Source organism: Cynocephalus volans, chromosome X (assembly GCF_027409185.1).
Source record: "Cynocephalus volans isolate mCynVol1 chromosome X, mCynVol1.pri, whole genome shotgun sequence".
Taxonomy (NCBI): domain Eukaryota; kingdom Metazoa; phylum Chordata; class Mammalia; order Dermoptera; family Cynocephalidae; genus Cynocephalus; species Cynocephalus volans.
Window position 1 is genome coordinate 93707219 of NC_084478.1, and position 20509 is coordinate 93727727.

The window sequence follows — 20509 nt, forward strand, 5'->3', positions numbered from 1 at the left end:
AATAATTGTGTATATTTATGGGGTACAGTGTGGGGTTTTGATTTGTGTATACATTATAGAAAGATTCAATCAAGCTAATGAATATATCCATTACTTCACCAATTAATCTTTTTGTGTGTGTTGAGGACATCAAAAATCTATTTTTACCAATTTTGAAATATGTACTATATTATCAACTGTGGTCACTGTGCAATGCAATAGATCACTACGACTTATTCCTGCAGTCTAACTGAAGCTTTGTGCCCTTTGATCAACAATCTATCCATTCCCCATCCCACCTCTTCCTCCCACCCCTGCTCCCACCCCTGCCTCTGGTAACCACCTTTCTACTCTCTTTTTCTATGAGTTTCACTTTTTTGATTCCACCATAAGTGTGATCATATGTTATTTGTCTTTCTGTGCCTTACTTATTTCTCTTAGCATAATGTCCTCCAGTTCCATTCATGTCATAAATAAAAGAATTTTCTTATTTTTAAACGCTGTATAGTATTTCATTATATATATATATATATATATATATACACCCCATTTTCTTATTCGTTCATCTATTTATAGACACATAGGTTGCTTTCATATCTTGGATATTGTGAATGATACTGAAATGAACATGGGAGTGTAGATATCTCTTTGAAATACCAATTTTAATTCCTTTGGATATATACCCAGAAATGGGATGGCTGAATCATACAGTAATTCTATGTTTAGTTTTTTAAAGAACCTTCATACTATATTCCAAAGTGGCTGTACAAATTTATCTTCCTACCAATAATGCATAAGGGTTCCCTTTTCTTTACATCCTTGTGAGCACTTGTTATTTGATAATAGCCATTCTCACAGGCATAAGGGGAAATTTCACTATAGTTTTAATTTGCATTTACCTGATGATTAGAGATGTTGAGCATTTTGTCATGTACATGTTGGCCCTATGTATGTCTTCTTTTAAGAAATATATGTTCATATCCTTTGCCTGTTATTAATCAGATTATTTGTTTTGTTACTACCGAATTGTTTGAATTCTCAAACAGTTTGGATATTAGCTCCTTATTAGATGTATGGTTGGTAAATATTTTATCCAAATCCTTGGGTTGTCTCTTTACTCTTTAATTGTTTCCTTTGCTGTGCAGAAGTTTTTTAGTTGGACGAAATTCCATTTGTCTATTTTTGCTTCTGTTGTCTGTGCTTTTGGAACCCTAATCAAGAAATTTACCAGAACAATGTTGTGGATCTCTTCCTCTGTTTTCTTTTAGTAGCTTTACAGTTTCAGGTCACACATCTAAATGTTTTATCCATTTTGAGTTGATTTTTATATATGGTGTGAAATAAGCATCTAATTTAATTCTTCTGTATGTGGATACCTATTTTTCTCAACACCACTTATTGAAGAGACTGTCTTTTTCTCATTGTGTGTTCTTGGCACCATTGTAAAAAATCAATTGACCATAAATATTTGGATTTATTTCTGGGCTTTCTTTCCTGCTCCACTGGTCGATGTATCTGTTTTTATGCCAGTTCTATGTTGTTTTGATTAAAATAGCTTTATAATTTTGAAATCAGGAAGTGTGATGCTTCTATCTTTGTTCTTTTTGCTTAGGATTGCTTTTGCTATGGGGGTCTTTTCTGGTTCCATACAAATTTTAGGACTAGACTTTCCATTTCTGTGAAAAATTTCAAGAAATAGAAAGCACAATCCTAAAATTCTTGGGGAACCAGAAAAGGCCCCAAATAGCCATAGAAATCTAAAGCAGAAAGAACAAAGACAGAGGAACCAAAATTGATTTCAAAATTTATTATAAAGCTATTGTAATCAAAACAGCATATAACTTACAAAATTCAGCATCCCACCATGATAAAGACTCTCAACAAATTAGGGATAGAAGGAATGTATCTCAACATAATAAAGGCCATATATGACAAAACCACCACCAACATTATCCTGAATGGGGAAAAACTGAAAGTATTCGCTTTAAGAACAAAAACAAGACAAGGATGCACACTTTCACTACTTTTATTCAACATAATATTGGAAGTATTAGAGCAATCAGGCAAGAGAAAGAAATAAAGGGCATCCAAACTGGAAAAGATGAAGTCAAGTTGTCACTGTTTGCCAATAACATGATCCTATATACAGAAAAAAAACCATAACCTCTACCAAAAAACTCCTAGAGCTAGTAAATAAATTTAGTAAAAGTGCACCATACAAAACCAATACACAAAAGTCAGTAGAATTCTTATTCAACAATGAACATGCAGAAAGAGAAATCAAGAAAGCAATCCCGTTTACAATGCTACCAAAGAATAAAATACTAGGAACAATTTTAACCAAAGAAGTGAAAGATATTCACAATTTGAAGTATAAAATTCTGCTGGAAGAAATCAAAGAGGACATCAAAAGACAGAAAGACATTCCTTGTTCATGGATTGAAAGAGTTAATGTTATGAAAATGTCCATACTACCTTAAGCAATCTACAGATTCTATGAAATTGGTATCAAAATACCAACGATATTCTCAAAAATAGAAAAAAACAATTGTAAAACTTAAATAGAACAACAAAAGCAAACAAATAGCAAAGCAATCCTGAGCAATAAACAAATAAATGAATAAAACCAGAGGCATTACACTACCTGGCTTCAAATTATTATACAAAGCTATAGTTAACAAAACAGCATGGTACTGGCATAAAAACAGACACGTGGGCCAATGGAATATAATAGAAAACCCAGAAATTAACCCAGGTTTTTGCAGCCAACTGATTTTTGACAAAGGTGCCAAGAACATATACTGGAGAAAAGACAGCTTTTTCAGTAAATGGTGCTGGGAGAACTGGATATCCATGTGTAAAAGATTAAATCTAGACCCATATCTCTCACCATAAATGAAAATCAACTCAAAATCAATTAAGGATTTAAATATAAGACTCAAAACTGTACAATCACTAAAGGAAAACATAGGGGAACACTCCAGGAAGCAGGACTGGGCAAACACTTTATGAATAAGACCCCAAAAGCACAAGTGATGAAAGAAACAAATAAACAAATGGGATTATATCAAACTAAAAGGCTTCCACACAGCAAAGGAAACAATAAATAGAATTAAAAGACAACCCACTGAATGGGAGAAAATATTTGCAAACTACACATATGAAAAGGGATTAATATCCAAAATATACAAGGAACTCAAACAACTTCACAGTAAAAAACAAAAACAAAAACAAAAACAAATAATCCAATTAAAAAATGGGCAAAGGAGCTGAATAGACATTTTTCAAAGGAAGACATACAAATGGCCAGCAGGTGCATGAAAAAATGCTCAACATCACTAATCATTAGGGAAATGCAAATCAATGCCACATTGAAGTATTATCTCATCCCAGCTAGATGGGCTATTATCAAAAAGGCTGAGAGTAGCAAATGCTGAGGAAGATGTGGAGAAAAGGGAACTCTTTTACACTGTTGGTGGGACTGCAAATTAGTACAGCCATTATGTGACAGTGTGAAAATAGTTTGGAGGTTTCTCAAACAATTACATATAGAACTGCCATATGATACAGCAATCCCATTTCTGGGTATATACCCAAAGGAATGGAAATCAATATGCTGAAGGGATACCTGCACTCCCATTTTCATTGCAGCTCTGTTTACAATAGCTAAAACATGGAACAACCGAAATGTCTGTCAACTGATGACAGAATAGGGAGAATGTTGTTTATATACACAATGGAATACTACTCAGCCATAAAAACATTAAGAAATTCTGCCATTCACAGCAACATTGACGAGCTTGGTGAAAATTATGTTAAGTGAAATAATCCAGGTACAGAAAGAGAAATACCATATGTCCTCACTCATAAGTGGGAGTTAAGAAACAAAGAAAGAAAGAGCATAATGGAACATTGAACGTTCAGAAGGAGAGAACAGATCTATAGTTACTAGAGTTGGGAAAGAGGAAGGGGAGAAGGGATAGGGAGTAACTGAATAAGGGACACAAAGAGTAGTTGCAATTTGTAATGTTGAACATGCTAATATTGATTTGATCATCACATACTTTACACAAATACTGAAAGTCAACTCTGTGCCCCATAAACATATATAAGTAAAAATAATACAAATTTTTTTTAAAAAAATGACGTGGGAATTTTAATAGGATTGCATTGAATATTGTATTAGTCAGGGTTCTCCAGAGAGACAAAACCAATAGGGTATGTTATAATTATATGAGAGGGATTTATTAGGGGAATTAGCTCACGTGACTATGAAGAAAAGTCCCACGATAGGCCGTCTATAAACTGGATGCCGGTAGTGTGGCTCAGTCCAATTCCAAAGGCCTCAGAACCAGGGATGCTGATGGTGTCCTTGGTGTAAGTTCTGGAACCCAAAAGCTGAAGAGTCTCAAGCTCTGATGTCCATGGACAGGAGAGAAGAGTGTATCCCAGCTCCAGCAGATCAAGAGAGAGCTTCACCTCTTTCCTCTGTATTTGTTCTCTCTGGACCCCCAGCAGATTGGATGGTTCCCACCCACTTTGAGGGTGGGTCTTTCCCACCCAGTCCACTCAGACTCTCATACTAATCTTTGCTGGAAACACCCTCATGGACAAACCTAAGAAGATGGCTCTACCAGGTTTCTCAGCATTCCTTCATCTAACCAAGTTGACACCTAGAATTAACCTTCACAAATAATATAATAAAAAAGCTCAACATCTCTAAATACTGAGGAAATGCAAATTAATATCACAATGAGATATCACTTCATGTCTATTATCAAAAAGACTAATGTTAAGCTTTTGTGAGGATTTGGAGAAAAGAGGACACTTATATCCTGTTGTTGGGAATGTAGTTTAGCACAGCCATTTTGGAAACAGTATGGAAGTTCCTAAAAAAACTAAAAATAGAATTACCATATGATCCAGCAATTCCACTGTGGAGGTATCTGTGCTTTCACATTCATTTTAACATTACTCACAATAGCCAAGATATGGGAAGAAAATTAAATGTTCATCAATGTATATATAGATAAAGAAAATGTTGTATATACAGACAGTTCACAACTTACAGTGGTTCAAATGATAATTTCTCAATTTTTATATATTCAGTGTAATCCCTATCAAAATAGGGATGGAAAGGATACCAATGCCCATCAATATATACTGACATAATTGGTTCATTAATACATTAATTCATTGACACATTGACTCATTCATGCATTTAGCAATTGAATATTTTCCAGATGCCAAACATTTTTTCTGTGCATTGACATATACAGGGTTAGGCAAAAAGGAATGGCAATAATGAAACAGATGACCTCCTTCCTATTCAGCATGTGTGTATTCCTTATGGTCGCATCTAATTTTGCCCTCAGTAAAATGCTTGAAATCGCTTTCCAGAGAGGTGTTTTTCAATGTTAGTTTCATATCAGCATGGCTTAATGAGCTTTGAAAAAATACTCATCATTTATCCCCACTACAGACATTTAAATCAGAATTTCTGGGGAAGAGTATTGGTCATTGCTATTTGGTAAATGCTTTACAAATGGTTCTTATGTACAGCCAGAATTGATAACCTCTATTCAAAAGAAAGAAGGCAAAATGTCTGATACAGTTTCTGATATGTTCTTGCCTCAAAGAGAAGATAGTCAGATTTTTTCATCAATTTATTGAAAAATTATTTATTGATCACCCACTATATGTCAAGTGTTGCTGCAGATATTGAGCCATGAACAAATATTAAAATGAGCCATGAACAAATATTTAAAAAAAAAACCCGTGTCTTCGAAAATCTTAAGTTCTAGGGGGGGACAGAGACAAGAAGCAATATAAATTAGTAAAATATATGTATGAGGTTGTAATAAGTACAAACGAAGAAAAATAAATCAGGGGAGCCTACAAGGGCCAGAGGAAGATAATGACAACAGAAACAACAACAACCTATCTAACTTTAATTGAGGACTTGCTATAAGCTATGTAGTATTTTGGGGTTTTATATGTGTTATATAATATAATGCACAAAATAACCCAATGTTGTAAGCAGTATAATTATCCCCACTTTACAGATTAGGAAACTGAGGGAGAGAAAGATAAAGCAATTTTCCTGAGATTTCAAGGCTGCTAAATGACAGACTGGGAGTCAAACTCCAGCACTACCCACTATATCTAGGTTGTTCTAGGTTAATGACAATTAATATATAAGTGGTGCTTGTTTTGTGCCAAGTACGTATTTTTTTAAAAAGTGTTAGGCAATATGTATTTTGGTTTAAAAAAAACACTGAATTATTTTTTATCCATGAAGACATGGAAAGTGCAGAAACCAAAGTTAAACTAGGTGGTGTATTTGCATACTTTTACAAACAAGAGAAATTAAAACAGAAATTCTCAACAAAATATTAGCAAACAGAATACAGCAACATACCAAAACGATTATACATGATCAAGTGGGATTCATCCCAGGAATGCAAAGACGGTTCAACATATGCAAGTCAATAAATGTGATACTCCGCCATCAACAAAGAGAAGAACAATTACCATATGATCATCTCAATAGATGCAGGAAAAGCATCTGACAAAATTCAACAGTGCTTCATGATACAGACTCTCAACAAATTATGTATAGAGGGAAGGTATCTCAAAATAATAAAAGCCATATACAATAAACCCACTGTCAGCATCATCTTGAATGGGGAAAAGCTGAAAGCTTTCCCTTTAAGATCAGGAACAAGACAAAGATGCCTGCTCTCTCCACTCCTTTTGAACATAGTAGTGGAAGTACTTGCTGGAGCAATTAAACAAGAGAAAGAAATAAAGGACATCCAAGTAGGTAAAGAGGGAATCAAATTGTCCCTGTTTTCAGATGACATGATTCTATATATAGAAAACCCAATAAACTCTACCAAAAAACTCTTAGAGCTGATACGAGAATTCAGTAATGTTGCAGGGTACAAAATCAACATACAAAAATCAGTAGCATTTTTATACTCCAACAACAAACTAGAAGAAAAAGAGATCAAGAAAGGAAGCACATTTACAATAGTCTCCAAAAAAATAAAATGCCTAGGAATAAATCTGACCAAAGAGGTGAAAGATCTCTACAATGAGAACTACAAATAACTTCTGAAAGAAATTAAAGAATACACTAAGAGATGGAAAGACATTCCTTGTTGGTAGATTGGAAGAATCAATGTAGTAAAAATGTCCGTACAAGCCAAAGCCATCTATGGATTCAATGTGATTCCCATCAAAATAGCAGACACATGGACCGATGGAACAGAATAGAGAACTCAGAAATCATCTCACATATTTATAGCCAACTGATCATCGACAAAGTCACCAAGAATATACATTGGGGAAAAGATTGCCTCTTCAATAAATGGTGCTGGGAAAACTGGATATCTATGTGTAGAAGAATGAAACTTGATCTGTATCTTTCACCATATACCAAAATCAACTCAAAATGAATAAGAGAGCTAAATATAAGGCCTGAAACTTTAAAACTCTTAGAAGAAAGCATAGGGGAAACACTCCAGGATTTAGGATTGGGCAATGACTTTATGAATAACACCCCAAAAGTACAGGCAGCAAAAGAAAAAATAAGCAAATGTTATTATATCAAATTAAAAAGCTTCTGCACAGCAAAGGAAACAATCAATAGAGTGAAGACATCCTACAGAGAAAATATTTGCAAAAAGTTCACCTGACAAGGGATTAACAACCAGAATATGCAAAGAGCTCAGACAATGTCAAAGTAAAAAAACAAAAAATCCAATTAAAAATGGGCAAAGGAGCTGAATAGACATTTCTCAAAGAAAGACATACAAATGGCCAACAGGTATATGAAAAAAATGCTCAACATCACTAATCATCAGGGAAGTGCAAATCAAAACCACTCTGAGATATCACCTCACCCCAATCAGACCCCCAAACGACAGAGAATAACAAATGCTAACAAGGATGTGTAGAGAGAGGAACCCTCCTGCATTGTTGGTGGGACTATAAATTAGTACAGCCATGAAGGAGAACAGTATGGAGGTTCCTTAAACAACTACAGATAGAACTTGCATATGATCTAACAGTCCCACTACTGGGGATATATCTAGAGGATTGGAAATCATCAGGTCGAAGGCATACCTACATGGCCATGTTTATTGTAGCTCTTTTTACAATAGCTAGATGATGGAGCCAACCTAAATGTCCATCAACGGATGACTAGATAAGGAAATTGTAGTTTATATACACAATGGAATACTACTCAGCCATAAAGAAAAGAAAGAAATTCTACCATTTGCAGCAACATGGATGAGACTGGAGAAAAATATCGTTAAGTGAAATAACCTGAGTACAAAAAGAGAAATACCACATGTTCTCACTCATAACTGGGAGCTGAATCCATAAACAAATAAATAAACAATAAAGAGAGACATAGAGAAAGAAACAGCAATCACAGTAATACATTGAACTTTCAGAAAACTAGAGGTGGAAAAGGGGAAAGGAGGGTGAGAGGGAGGGGGCTAGTGAGGAATTGGTCAATGGACATAATGAATGATTGTGTATTGTAATGATGAATAAGCTAACTATACTGATCTAACCACCACATTCTACACAGTTATTGAAAATCAACATTGCACCCCACATGTATGAATAATAATAATAATAAAAGCAGAAACACATTCATATTATTACCTGATTAAATATTTAGATCAGTCCTGAGCTTTTGATACTTAATACAATATAGATAAAGCAATAACAAAAAATGTTTTTAAAATTTACTTGATTTGCATGCTACAGAGATTCAGCTAAGAAATACTCATTTTTTAAAGAATAGACAATTTTTTTTTTTGGAGAAGTTAAATGTTCACAGGTGAATTGAGTGGAAATTACAGATTTCCCAGAACTCCAGAATTAAGTGGAACTCTTTCTAAGTGAGTCCTGAAACAGCTCTGGGTTTTTCATCAATATAATAAAACAATTAAGTTATCAGTGTAATAATTTATTGACACATTAATTTATTCAAGAATTTAACAAATCTTGAATATTCACCAGGTGCCAAATATTTTTATATACACTGAAATAAACAACAGTGAGCAAAAAGTTCACTCCCACATTTTCAGAGACTCCCCCACTATCAACATCCTACACCAGACTGGTCCATTTGTTACAGCTGTTGGACATAAATTGGCACATCATTATCACCCAAAGCACATAGTTTACATTAGGCTTTACTCCTAGTGCTGTACACTCTATGGGTTTTGATAAATACATAATGACACATGCTCATCATTACTGTATCATACAGAATAGATTTACTGCCCTAATATTCCTCTGTACACCCATTCATCTCTGTCTAACCCCTAAACCCTGGTAACCACTGTTCATTTTACTGTCTCCATTTTTTTTGTCTTTTCCAGAATGTCATGTAGTTGAAATCACATGATATGTAGCCTTTTCATATTGGTTTCTTCTGGTTAATATTATTAATTTAGGGTTTTCCATTTCTTTTCATGGCTTCATAGCTCATTTCTTATTAGCCTTGAACAATATTCTATTGTCTGGATGCACCATTGTTTATTTATTCATTCACTTACTGAAGGACATGTTGGTTGCTTCCATATTTTGACATTTATGAATAAAGCTTCTATAAGCATCTGTATGTATGTTTTTATGTGAACATAAGTTTTTAACTCATTTTGGTAAATAATAAAGAGTGTAATTGCTGGGTTGTATGGTAAAGAGTGTGTTTAGTTTTGTAAGAAACCACCAAACTATCTTCCAAAATGGCTGTACCATTTTGCATTCCCACCAACAATAAATGAGAGTTCCTGTTCCTCCACATCCTTATTACCATTTGGTGTTGTCAGTATTCTGGATTTTGGCCATTCTAATAGACCTGTAAGGGTACTTCATTGCTGTTTTTCTTTGAAATTAACTAATGGCATCTAATATTGAGCATCTTTTCATGAGCTTACTTATTATCTGTATATCTGTTTGGTGAGATGTCTGCTCAGGTCTTTTATCCATTTTAATGTAAGTTTATTTTCTTATTATGAGGTTTAAGAGTTCTTCGTAAAGTCCTTCATCAGATATGTCATATGCAAATATTTTTTCCATCTGTGGCTTGTCTTCATATTCTCTTAACATTGTCTTTTACAGAGCAGACATTTTTAATTTTAATGTAGTCCAGCTTATAAATTATTTCTTTCATGTATCATGACTTTGGTGTTGCATTTAAAAAGTGATTGCCATACCCAACATCAGCTAGATTTTCTCCTATGTAATCTTGTAGGATTTCTATGGTTGTTTATTTTACAGTTAGGTCTATAACACATTTTGAGTTAATTTTTGTGAAGGATGTAAGGTTTGTGTCTAGATTCTTTTTTTTTTAATGTGCATGTCCAATTATTCTATCACAGTTTGTTGAAAGGACTATTCTTTTTCCATTGAACTGATTTTCTCTTTTATGAAAGATCAGTTAACTATGCTTATGTGGGTCTATCTATGGCATCTTATTCTGTTCCATTGATCTATTTATCTATTATTTTGCCAATGCCACAGTGTCTTGATTACTGCAGCTTTACAGTAAGTTTTTGAAGTTGGGTAGTTTCAGTCCTAAAACTTTGTTCTTCTCATTCAATATTCTGTTGACCATTCTGTTTCTTTTCATTCTCCACATAAACTTTAGAAAAAGTTTGTCAATATTCACAGGATAACTTGCTGGAATTTTAATTGGGATTGCATTGAATCTATGGGTCAAGCTGTGAAGAACTGACATCTTCATAGTATTGAGTCTTTCTATCCATGAACATGGAATGTCTCTCCATTTATTTAATTCTTTGATTTCTTTCATCAGAATTCTGTAGTTTTCTTCATCTATATCTTGCACATACTTTGTTGGATTTATACCTAAGTATTTTATTTTACTTTTTTGGATGCTAGTGTAAATGGTTGTATTAGGCTGCTAGAGCTGTTATAACAAAATACCACATGCTGTGTGGCTTAAAAAACAGAAATTTATTTGCTGATTTCTTTGAAGACTGGAAGTCTCCAAAAGATGAAGGTCTTCAAGATCAAAGTCTTCAAGATCAAGGTGCCTACAGGGTTGGTTTCTTCTGAGGCCTCTCTTACTGGCTTGCAGATGGCTGTCTTCTTACATAGCTTTTTCTCTGTGTGTGTACATCCTTGCTGTCTTTATATCTCTTTATAATGTCACTAGTCATAGTGGACTAAGACCCTATGATCTCATTTAAGTTTAGTTATTTGTTTGAAGGACTTACCTCCAAATACAGTCACAGTGGAGGGTAGCCAGCTTCAACATATTAATTGGGGGGGGGAGGGATTTATTCCATAACAATGGTTGTGTGATTTTAGTTTCAAATTCCTCTCTTTCATTGCTGTTATATAGGAAAGTGATTAATTTTTGTATATTAATCTTCTACTGCATCCTTGCTATAATTGCTTGTTAGTCGCAGGGGTTTTTTTTTTGTCAATATTTCCCGATTTCTAAATAGAAAATTGTGTCATATGTAAGCAAACGCAGTTTTATTTCTTCTTTTCTTTCTGTATATATTTTATTTACTTTTATCATCTTATTGCATTTAGTAGATTTTCCAGTATGATGTTGAAGAGTGGTGAGAGGGGATGTTCTTACTTTGCTTCTGATTTTAGCAGGAAAGCCTCTAGTTTCTCATCATTGAGTATAATATTAGTTGTACAATTTTGTTGATGCTCTTTTCAAAGTTAAGAAAGCTCCCTCTATTCTTAATTGCTGAGAGTTTTCATCACAAATGGGTGTTGGATTTTGTTGAATGTTTTTTCTGAATCTATTGATATGATCATGTGATTTTCTTTCCTTTTGCCAGTTGATGTGATGGTTTACATTAATTGATTTTATAATGTTGAGCCAGCCTTGTGTACTCTGGTAAATCCCACTTGGAGGTGGGCTATAATTACTTTTATACATTGTTGGGTTTAAACCAATACTCTATTAAAAGCTGTACATATGCTAACATATTTAATCATCAGAAAATTCCTACAAAAAAGGTACTATTTTATTCTCTGTTTTTTCAAATGAAGAAACTGCAGAATAGAGAAGATAATATTGTTCATTATTAAACACTGAGAAAGTATCATAGATTTCATCTGAAACCAGGAATTATAGCTCCTCTATTGGCATTCTTCAGTTTTACAGGCATTCCTTATGAATTTTTTTAAAAAAAATTATAAAAAAATGAAGTCATTCACCTTATCGTATTGATGTTAATGCAAGTCAATCCCAAAGTCATTAACAGTAGTAAGAAAACAGAAAGTATAGGCACATTTTGTTTGTACTGCACATGTAATTTTTTAAAATAAAGTATTGGTTAAACATATTTACAAATGTATTTAGAAGTCATGTAAATGATATCACTGAAAATGATAGAGTAGTACCCTCTAGGATTTTGTTTCTCCCCTAAAAATAGTATTGAGCTGACAAGAATTGTCTAAATTGACTATTTTGAAACTTGGGAGTTTAGTTGAACAACTGCAGCTTTCAGGGTAGTGCTCAATGAAGAAAGAAGATGATAAATTTGGTGAATTTTTGCATTTTACCTAACAGAGTAATGTTGCAGGGAGAATGTTACCGGACACGGGTCTGGCTTCCTGCCCCTTTGAGAAGGAAAGAAAAAAAAAAAAAAAAAACAACTCAGAAGTCAAATGGTTGGTGTGAGAAAAGCAGATGTATTCAGCTGAAGGAGATGGTAGGCTAGCCCATCTCAAAGATTTACATTTACTGAGGGGTTTTTAAAGGAAGGGTTGAGGGAATGGAATGTGGGAGGTGCAAAGCAGGAGAGCAGGAGATGTGAGTTATGAGGAGTCCATTTCTATGGGTCAGGTACAAGGTCTTGCCAAGGCCTCATCTGGTTTCTGTTCTCATCTTTGCTGTTATCTCAGGACCCTGCAAGATTTTGATTTGCGCCAGTGTACTTGGCCGGTGCCCAAGGTCAGCTTCAGTCATTTGGCCTTGGTCATTTCTCAAAACTCTACAGGTCTCAAAGAAAGAACTGTTAGCTTTGCAAAGTACTAATTAGCTTCTCGGCCTTGTTTTCCTACTTAGCAAGCGAAATAAGAAAGTCAGGGGATGGGAAGCAAAAGTGGAGAGAAAAAAACTGTCCTTTTAAAAATCCTCGCCCCCTCTACAGCCCTGGCAGCTTTAGGTCCCAACATGGCTTCAGTCCTGCTCATTCCAACAAGAAGAAACATATTTCTAGTGTTACATTATAATACTCAGAATGTCCAATTCTCAACAAACTTTATAAAACATGCAAAGAAACAGGAAAGTATGGACAATTCACAGGAAAGAAAGGGACTGATACAAACCATCCCTGATGAATCCCAAACATTGGACTTTCTAGACAGTGACTTTAAATTAGCTGTCTTTAACATACTCAAAGAGCTGAAGGAAACCTTAGACAAAGAACTAAAGGGTAACATCAGCCAGATGGCAGAATAGGAAGTCCCAGTCCTTGTCCTTCCACAGAAACACTAATTTGACAATGGCTTACAAACCAAAATGCCTTTATGAGAAGTCCAGAATCCTGTAAAAAGTTGTGGTACCCCAGTGAGCACAAAACTAAGAATAACAGCATTGAAAAGGATAAGAAAGGCAATTTCACTTTACATGTGTCAGCTCCATTCATGATAAAAACTCAGCAAACTAGGAAGAAAAGGGAATTTTCTTTATTTGATAAAGAACATTTATAAGAACTTATATATTACAATAAAATTTACTGGTGAGAGGCTGAAGGTATTAGCCCTAACATGAAGAATAAGACAAGGGTGTTCACTTCATCATGACTATTCAACATAGTTCTGGTAATTCTAGTCAGTGCAATAAGGTAAGAAAAGGAAATACAAGGCATAAGGGGGAAAAGGAAGAACGAAAGAACCTGCCTTTATTTGCAGAAGACACAGTGATGTATGGAGAAATCTCTAAGAAATCTAAATAAAAAAATTGAAAGAATTTATAATTGAGTTTAGTGATGTTGCATGATAAAAATTCAACATACACAAAGAAGTGTCTTTCTAGACAATAACAACAAACATGTAAAAACTGAAGTTAAAAATACAAGACCATTTACATTTAAACCCAAATTAAAACATACTTATATATAAAATAAACAAAACACATATAATGAAAAAGAAAAAAATTCTGATGGAATAAATTGAAGGGTATCTAAATAAAGATAAACACATACTGTTTTTATGAATTGGAAGACAGCATAGTAAAGATGCCAATTTTCTTTATACTGATATACTCAAACTATAATGTAATTCCTGTCAAAATCCCAGCAAGATTTTTTGTAGGACAGTTATTTCTAAAATTCATAAAAATAGATGAGACTAAAATAGATAAAATAATGTTGAAAAAGTAGATTACAATGGGATAAATCACTCTTCTTGATTTCAGGACTCACAATAAATCTACAGTAATAAAAACTGTGTATGGGAGAAGGAATAGGCACACAGACTAAAGAAACCAAATGAACAGATGAGATGCAGACCCACACAAATGCGATCAATTGAATTTTGACAAGTATGCAAAAGTAATCTGATGAAGTAAGAATAGCCTTTTCAACAAATAGTGATGGAGTAATTGAACAACCATAGGGACAAAACCAGAAAACAAACGTCATTCTAAACCTCACACACTATAAAAAATTGACTCAAAATGGATTGTGTACCTAACTGTAAAAGGCAAAACTATACAACTTTTAAAGAAAACCTTCAGGATCTAGACTTATTGCAAGAGCCTTGATAGTTGTCTCTATCCCCACCTTTTATTATTTCATCCAGTCTTTTGGGAGAATAGAATAGTTTAATCAGGCCCCCTTGCCTCAGGTCTGATTGGGTGTGGTGCAGTGCATTCTTGTAAACAAATTGTGTGTGTAGGTGGAGTTAGTGCTTGTGTGCACCAATGTATCTTCTTAGTTTTGTTGCTATTGTGTGTTCTAGAGAGTCCTGTGGAGCAGCCTGAACTGCTGGCCAGCAGAGAGCTCGCATCTAAAAATAGAGCATGTTTGCTTTCCTGGCAGCTGCTCAGTTTTTCTTTGGACTTTGCTGGTAGCAGTTGAATTTTGCATTTCTCTTTAGACTGCCTAGCTCCTAGATGTGTGTGCGCAGAAATAAAGCCTACTCTTTCTTCAACTAAGGCTCCAAGGACCTTTTTCCCAGTTACCTAGCTCATAGACCTGCATGTGAAGGGTTTGTGACCCAGTCTGGACAATGGGCTTGAGGGGTCTGTGAGCTCCAGATCCAGCCCTAGCTCTACACAATCCAGGTAAGAAATTGATTTTTATCAAATATTCTCAAATGTCTCTAAGTCTTCCCCTCGATGCCTTAGTGTAGTGCTTTGTGCATAGAATTAGAAATCTAATTAGATCTGGGTTCAAATTCAGATTCTGCCACTGACTAGCTAGATGACCTGGAGCCTCAGTTCTACTAGCTGCAAAATGAGGTTAATAATATTTCCAAATTCATAGGGAGAGTTTTTGTGAATATCAAGTGTAATAATGCATATGAACTTTTTACTTTTACATGTTAGGTACTGGGTTAGTTTTCTTTGTCTTTTTATTTATTTATTTATTTAAGTTTTCTTTTATTGCAGCACACAATCTTACAATCTTCTGCTTGGAACGCAGACCTTCCAAAACGTGGCCCAACTTATCCACCCTACACTACTTTCTTTCCCCGTACACTATTCACTCATGTTTCTCTTTCTGTATATTACCTTGAGGTCCTCATTAAATCCTACTTCTTTTATAAGATCTTCAATGATAACTTCAGTCTACATTAACGTAACCATTTTTTTTAACTTCTATAGCAATTACTCTTTGTATCACTTATATTTGCACATATTTCTCATACTGAATATGCACCTAGGCCCTGAAGTTAGACATTTAGTCTGGACACAGAGAAGACTGTATTCACAGTCTTCTGTGAATAAAGCATCCTTAAATTCATCTGTGTAATATCAAGTAGAAGTTCTGTCCTTTGAATTTCTTTTTTCTTTTTTTTTTATTGGTTATGAATATTCATGAGATACAGAGAGATTGTCACCACTTGTGCCCAAGATGTGAAGGCCAGATTCATACTGGTAGCATGCCAATCACCACAAACTGTGTTTGTACTGCGTGTAGCCCACCCAATTATCCCCAACCTCTCTCCTACTCTCCCTTTGTCCCCCTACTCCACTTTGTATCCCAAGGTAAGTTTTCTCTCTCTGTAAGTCCAATGCACCACTGTGGTCTTTCCTTCCTTCTTTCTCTCTTAGTTCCCAGTTATGAGTGAGTATTTGCTGTATTTATCTCTGTGCTTTGCTTATTTTACTCAACATAAGTTTCTCCAGGTTCATCCAGGTCATTGAAAATGGGAGAATTTCATTCTTTTTTATGGCAGAGTACTATTCCATGGTGTATATATACCACAGTTTCCTTATCCAGTCATCCATCGATTGACATTTAGGTTGGTTCCTTGTCTTGGCTATTGTAAACAGAGCTATCATGAACATGGGAATGCAGGTATCCCTTTGACATGATGATTTCCATTCCTCTAGTTATATGCCCAGAAGTGGGATGGCTGGATCATATGGAAGATCAATCTGTAGTTGTTTGAGAAAACTCCATACTGTTTCCATAGTGGTTGTACTAATTTACAGTCCTACCAATAGTGCCAAAGCATTCCCTTCTCTCCACACCCTCACCAGCATTTGTCATTCACTGTCTTTTTGATTATTGCCAGTCTAACCGGGTGAAGTGGTATCTCAGTGCAGTTTTAATTTGCATTTCCCTGATGACTAGTGATGTTGAGCATTTTTTCATGAACCTGTTGGCCATTTGTATGTCTTCCTTTGAAAAATGTCTATTCAATTCCTTTGCACATTTTTAATTGTGTTTTTTTTATTGTGTAATTGCTTGAGTTCTATGTATATTCTGTACATTAGTCCCTTGTTGGATGCATAGTTGGCAAAAATGTTCTCCCGCTCTGTAGGTTGTCGTTTAACACTGTTGATTGTTTCCTTTGCTGAGCAAAAGCTTTTTTGTTTGATTTAGTCCCATTTGTTTATTTTTTCTTTTGCTGATTGTGCTTTCATGCTCATGTTCATAAAGTCTGTGCCCAGACCTAGTCCCTGAAGTATTTCACCTGTATTTTCCCTTAGTAAGTTTACAGTTTCAGGTCTTAACCTTAAGTCTTTAATCCATTTTGAGTTGATTTTAGGATATGGTGAGAGTCGCATATCTAGTTTCATTCTTATGCATATGGATATCCAATTTTCCCAGCACCAATTCTTGAAGAGGAAGTCTTTTCCCCAATGTTGCCATTGTCCAATATCAGATGGTTGTAAGCCTGAGGGTTAATTTCTGGGTTCTCTATTCTGATCCACTGGTCTGCATGTCTGTTTTTATGCCAGTACCATGCTGTTTTAGTTACAATAGCTTTGTAGTATAATTTGAAATTAGGTGGTGATATGCCTCTGGTTTTATTTTTTTTTTCCCCTCAGGATTGCTTTTGCTATTTGGGGTATTTTGTTGTTCCATATGAAAGTTAAGATTATTTTTTTTCAATTTTTGAAGAATGACATTGTTATTTTGATGAGGATTGCACTGAATCTGTAGATTGCTTTGGGTAGTATTGACATTTTCACAATGTTAATTTTTCTAATCCAAGAGCATGGAATATCTTTCCATCTTTTCAGGTCTTCCTTAATTTTTTTCAGAAGTGGTTTGTATTTCTTATTGTAGAGATATTTCACCTCCTTGTTTAAATTGATCCCTAGGTATTGTATTTTTTTAGTGACAATTTTAAAGAGGCTTATTTCTCTTTCTGTAAGGTCATTATTTAAGTATATAGATGCAGCTGATTTGGGGGCATTTATTTTGTATCCTGAAAAGTTACTGAAATTATTAACCAGCTCTAGGAGTTTTTGATAGAGTCGTTTGTTTTTTCTATATATAGTACTGTCATCTGCAAATAGAGATAGTTTGAGTTCATCTTTTCCAGTCTGGATTCCCTTTATTTCTTTTTCTTGTCTGATTGCTCTGACTAGTACTTCCAGTACTATGTTCCATAGAAGTGGTGAGAGTGGGCATCCTTGTCTTGTTCATGTTCTTAAGGGAAATGCCCTCAGTTTTTCCTCATTCAGAATGATACTGGTGGTGGGCTTGTCATAAATGGCTTTACTTGTGTTGAGATACTTTCCTTCTCTACATAATTTTCTGAGAGTCATGATCATAAGGAGTTGTTGAATTTTGTCAAATGCTTTTTCTGCGTCTATTGAGATAATCATATAGTTTTTGTCCTTGAGTTTGTTGATGTGATGTATCACATTTATTGACTTTCATATTTTGAACCATCCCTACATCCCTGGGATGAATCCCACTTGATTATGGTGTATAATTTTTTAACCTGTTGCTTTATTCTGATTGCCAATATTTTGTTGAGGATTTTTGCATCTATGTTCTTTGAGGATACTGGCCTGTAATTTTCTTTTTTTGTTGTGTCTTTATCTTTTTTTGGTATCAGAGTTATGTTGGCCTCATAGAATGTGTTTGGGAGAGTAGCATCTGTTTCAATTTTTTGGAATAGTTTGAGGAGAATTAGTATCAGCTCCTCATTAAATGTTTGATAGAATTCAGCTGTAAAGCCATCCAGACCTGGACTTTTTTTGTTGGAAGATTGCTTATTACCACTTCAATCTCATTGCTTATTATTGGTCTGTTCAGGTTTTGTACCTCTCCTTGGTTCAGTCTGGGTAGTTTGTATGTGTCTAGAAAGTTTTCCATATCTTCCAGATTTTCATATTTATTGTCATACAATTGTTTATAATAGTGTCTAATGATTCTTCATATTTTTGTGGTTTCAGTTGAAATGTCTCCCTTTTCATTTCTGATTTTTGTTATTTGGGTCTTCTTAGCTTTTTTTTTTTTTTGTTAACCTACCTAATGGTTTGTCTATTTTATTTATCTTCTCAAAAAACCAACTTTTTGTTTTGTTGATCTTTTCTATTGTTTTTTGGGTCTCTATTTCATTTAGTTTGCTCTGATCTTAATTACTTCTTTCTCTCTACTACATTTAGGTTTGTCTACTACATTTTTGGTTTTTTTTCAAGTTCTTTGAGGTATAGTGTTAGGTCATTTATCTGAAGTCCTTCTGTTCTTTTGATATGAGCATTTATGGCAATGAATTTTTCTCTTAGTATTGCTTTTGCAGTATCCCACAGGTTTTGGTAAGATGTATCTTTATTTACATTAGTTTCACAAAATTTTTTGATTTCCTGTTTAATTTCTTCTTGGACCCTGATAGAGTTTGGATTTGTTGTCCCCTCCAAAACTCGTGGAAATTTAATCCTGAATGTGGGAAGGTTAGAAACTGATTAAGTCATGGGTGTGGATCGCTCATGAATGGATTAATGCTCTCCCTGGAGGAAGGGGGATTAAAAAACTGAGTTTTCACTCTATTAGTTCTTGTAAGAGCTTTTTGTTTAAATACACACTGGAACCCACCCTCTCTCTCTCTCTTGCTTCCTCTCTGTTGCTTCCTCTCACCATGTGATCTGCTTGTACCCACCGGTTGCCTCCTGCTTCCCACCATGAATAGAAGCAGCCTGAGGCCCATGCCAAATACAGCTGTCCCAGAATCATAAGCCAAATAAACATCTGTTCTTCATAAATTACCCAGTCTCAGGTATTTCTGTTATAGCAACACAAAACAGACTAATACAGAACAATAGGTCATTCAGGAGCCTATTGTTCAGTTTCCATGTACTTGTATAGTTTCCAGAGTTCTGCTTATTATTAATTTTCAGTTTTAGTCCTTTGTGGTCTGAAAAGATATTTGGAATGATTTCATTTGTTTTTAATTTGCTGAGACTAGATTTGTGACCTAATATGTGGTCTGTCATAGAGAATGTTCCATGAGCTGATGAGACGTGTATTCTTTAGTTGTAAGGTGAAATGTTCTGTATATATCTGCCAGGTCCAGTTGGTCAAAGGTGTAGATTAAATCCTATGTCTCTTTGTTGATTTATTTCCTGGAAGATCTGTCCCATGCTGAGATAGGTGCTCTGATCACCCACTATTAATGTATTACAGCCTATTTCTTTCTTTAGGTAAAGAGTGTTTGCTTTATATATCTGGGTGATCCAGTGTTGGGTGCATATATATTTATGATTGTTATGTCTCCTAGCTGAATAGATCCTTTTATCATTGTATAGTGACCTTCTTTGTTTTTTTTATGTTTTTTGGTTTAAAGTTTTTTTGTCTAAAGTTTTTTTGTCTGATGTAAGAATAGCTACTCCTGCTTGTTTTTAGTTTCCATTTGCATGGTATATCTTTTCCCATCCCTTCACTTTTAGTCTGTGTGTTTCTCTACAGGTGAGGTGGGTCTCATGAAGATGGCATATACTTGGGTCTAGCTTTTTAATCCAATCAATCAGTCTGTGTCTTTTGAATGGGGTGTTTAATCCATTCACATTTAGGATAGTTATTCACAAATA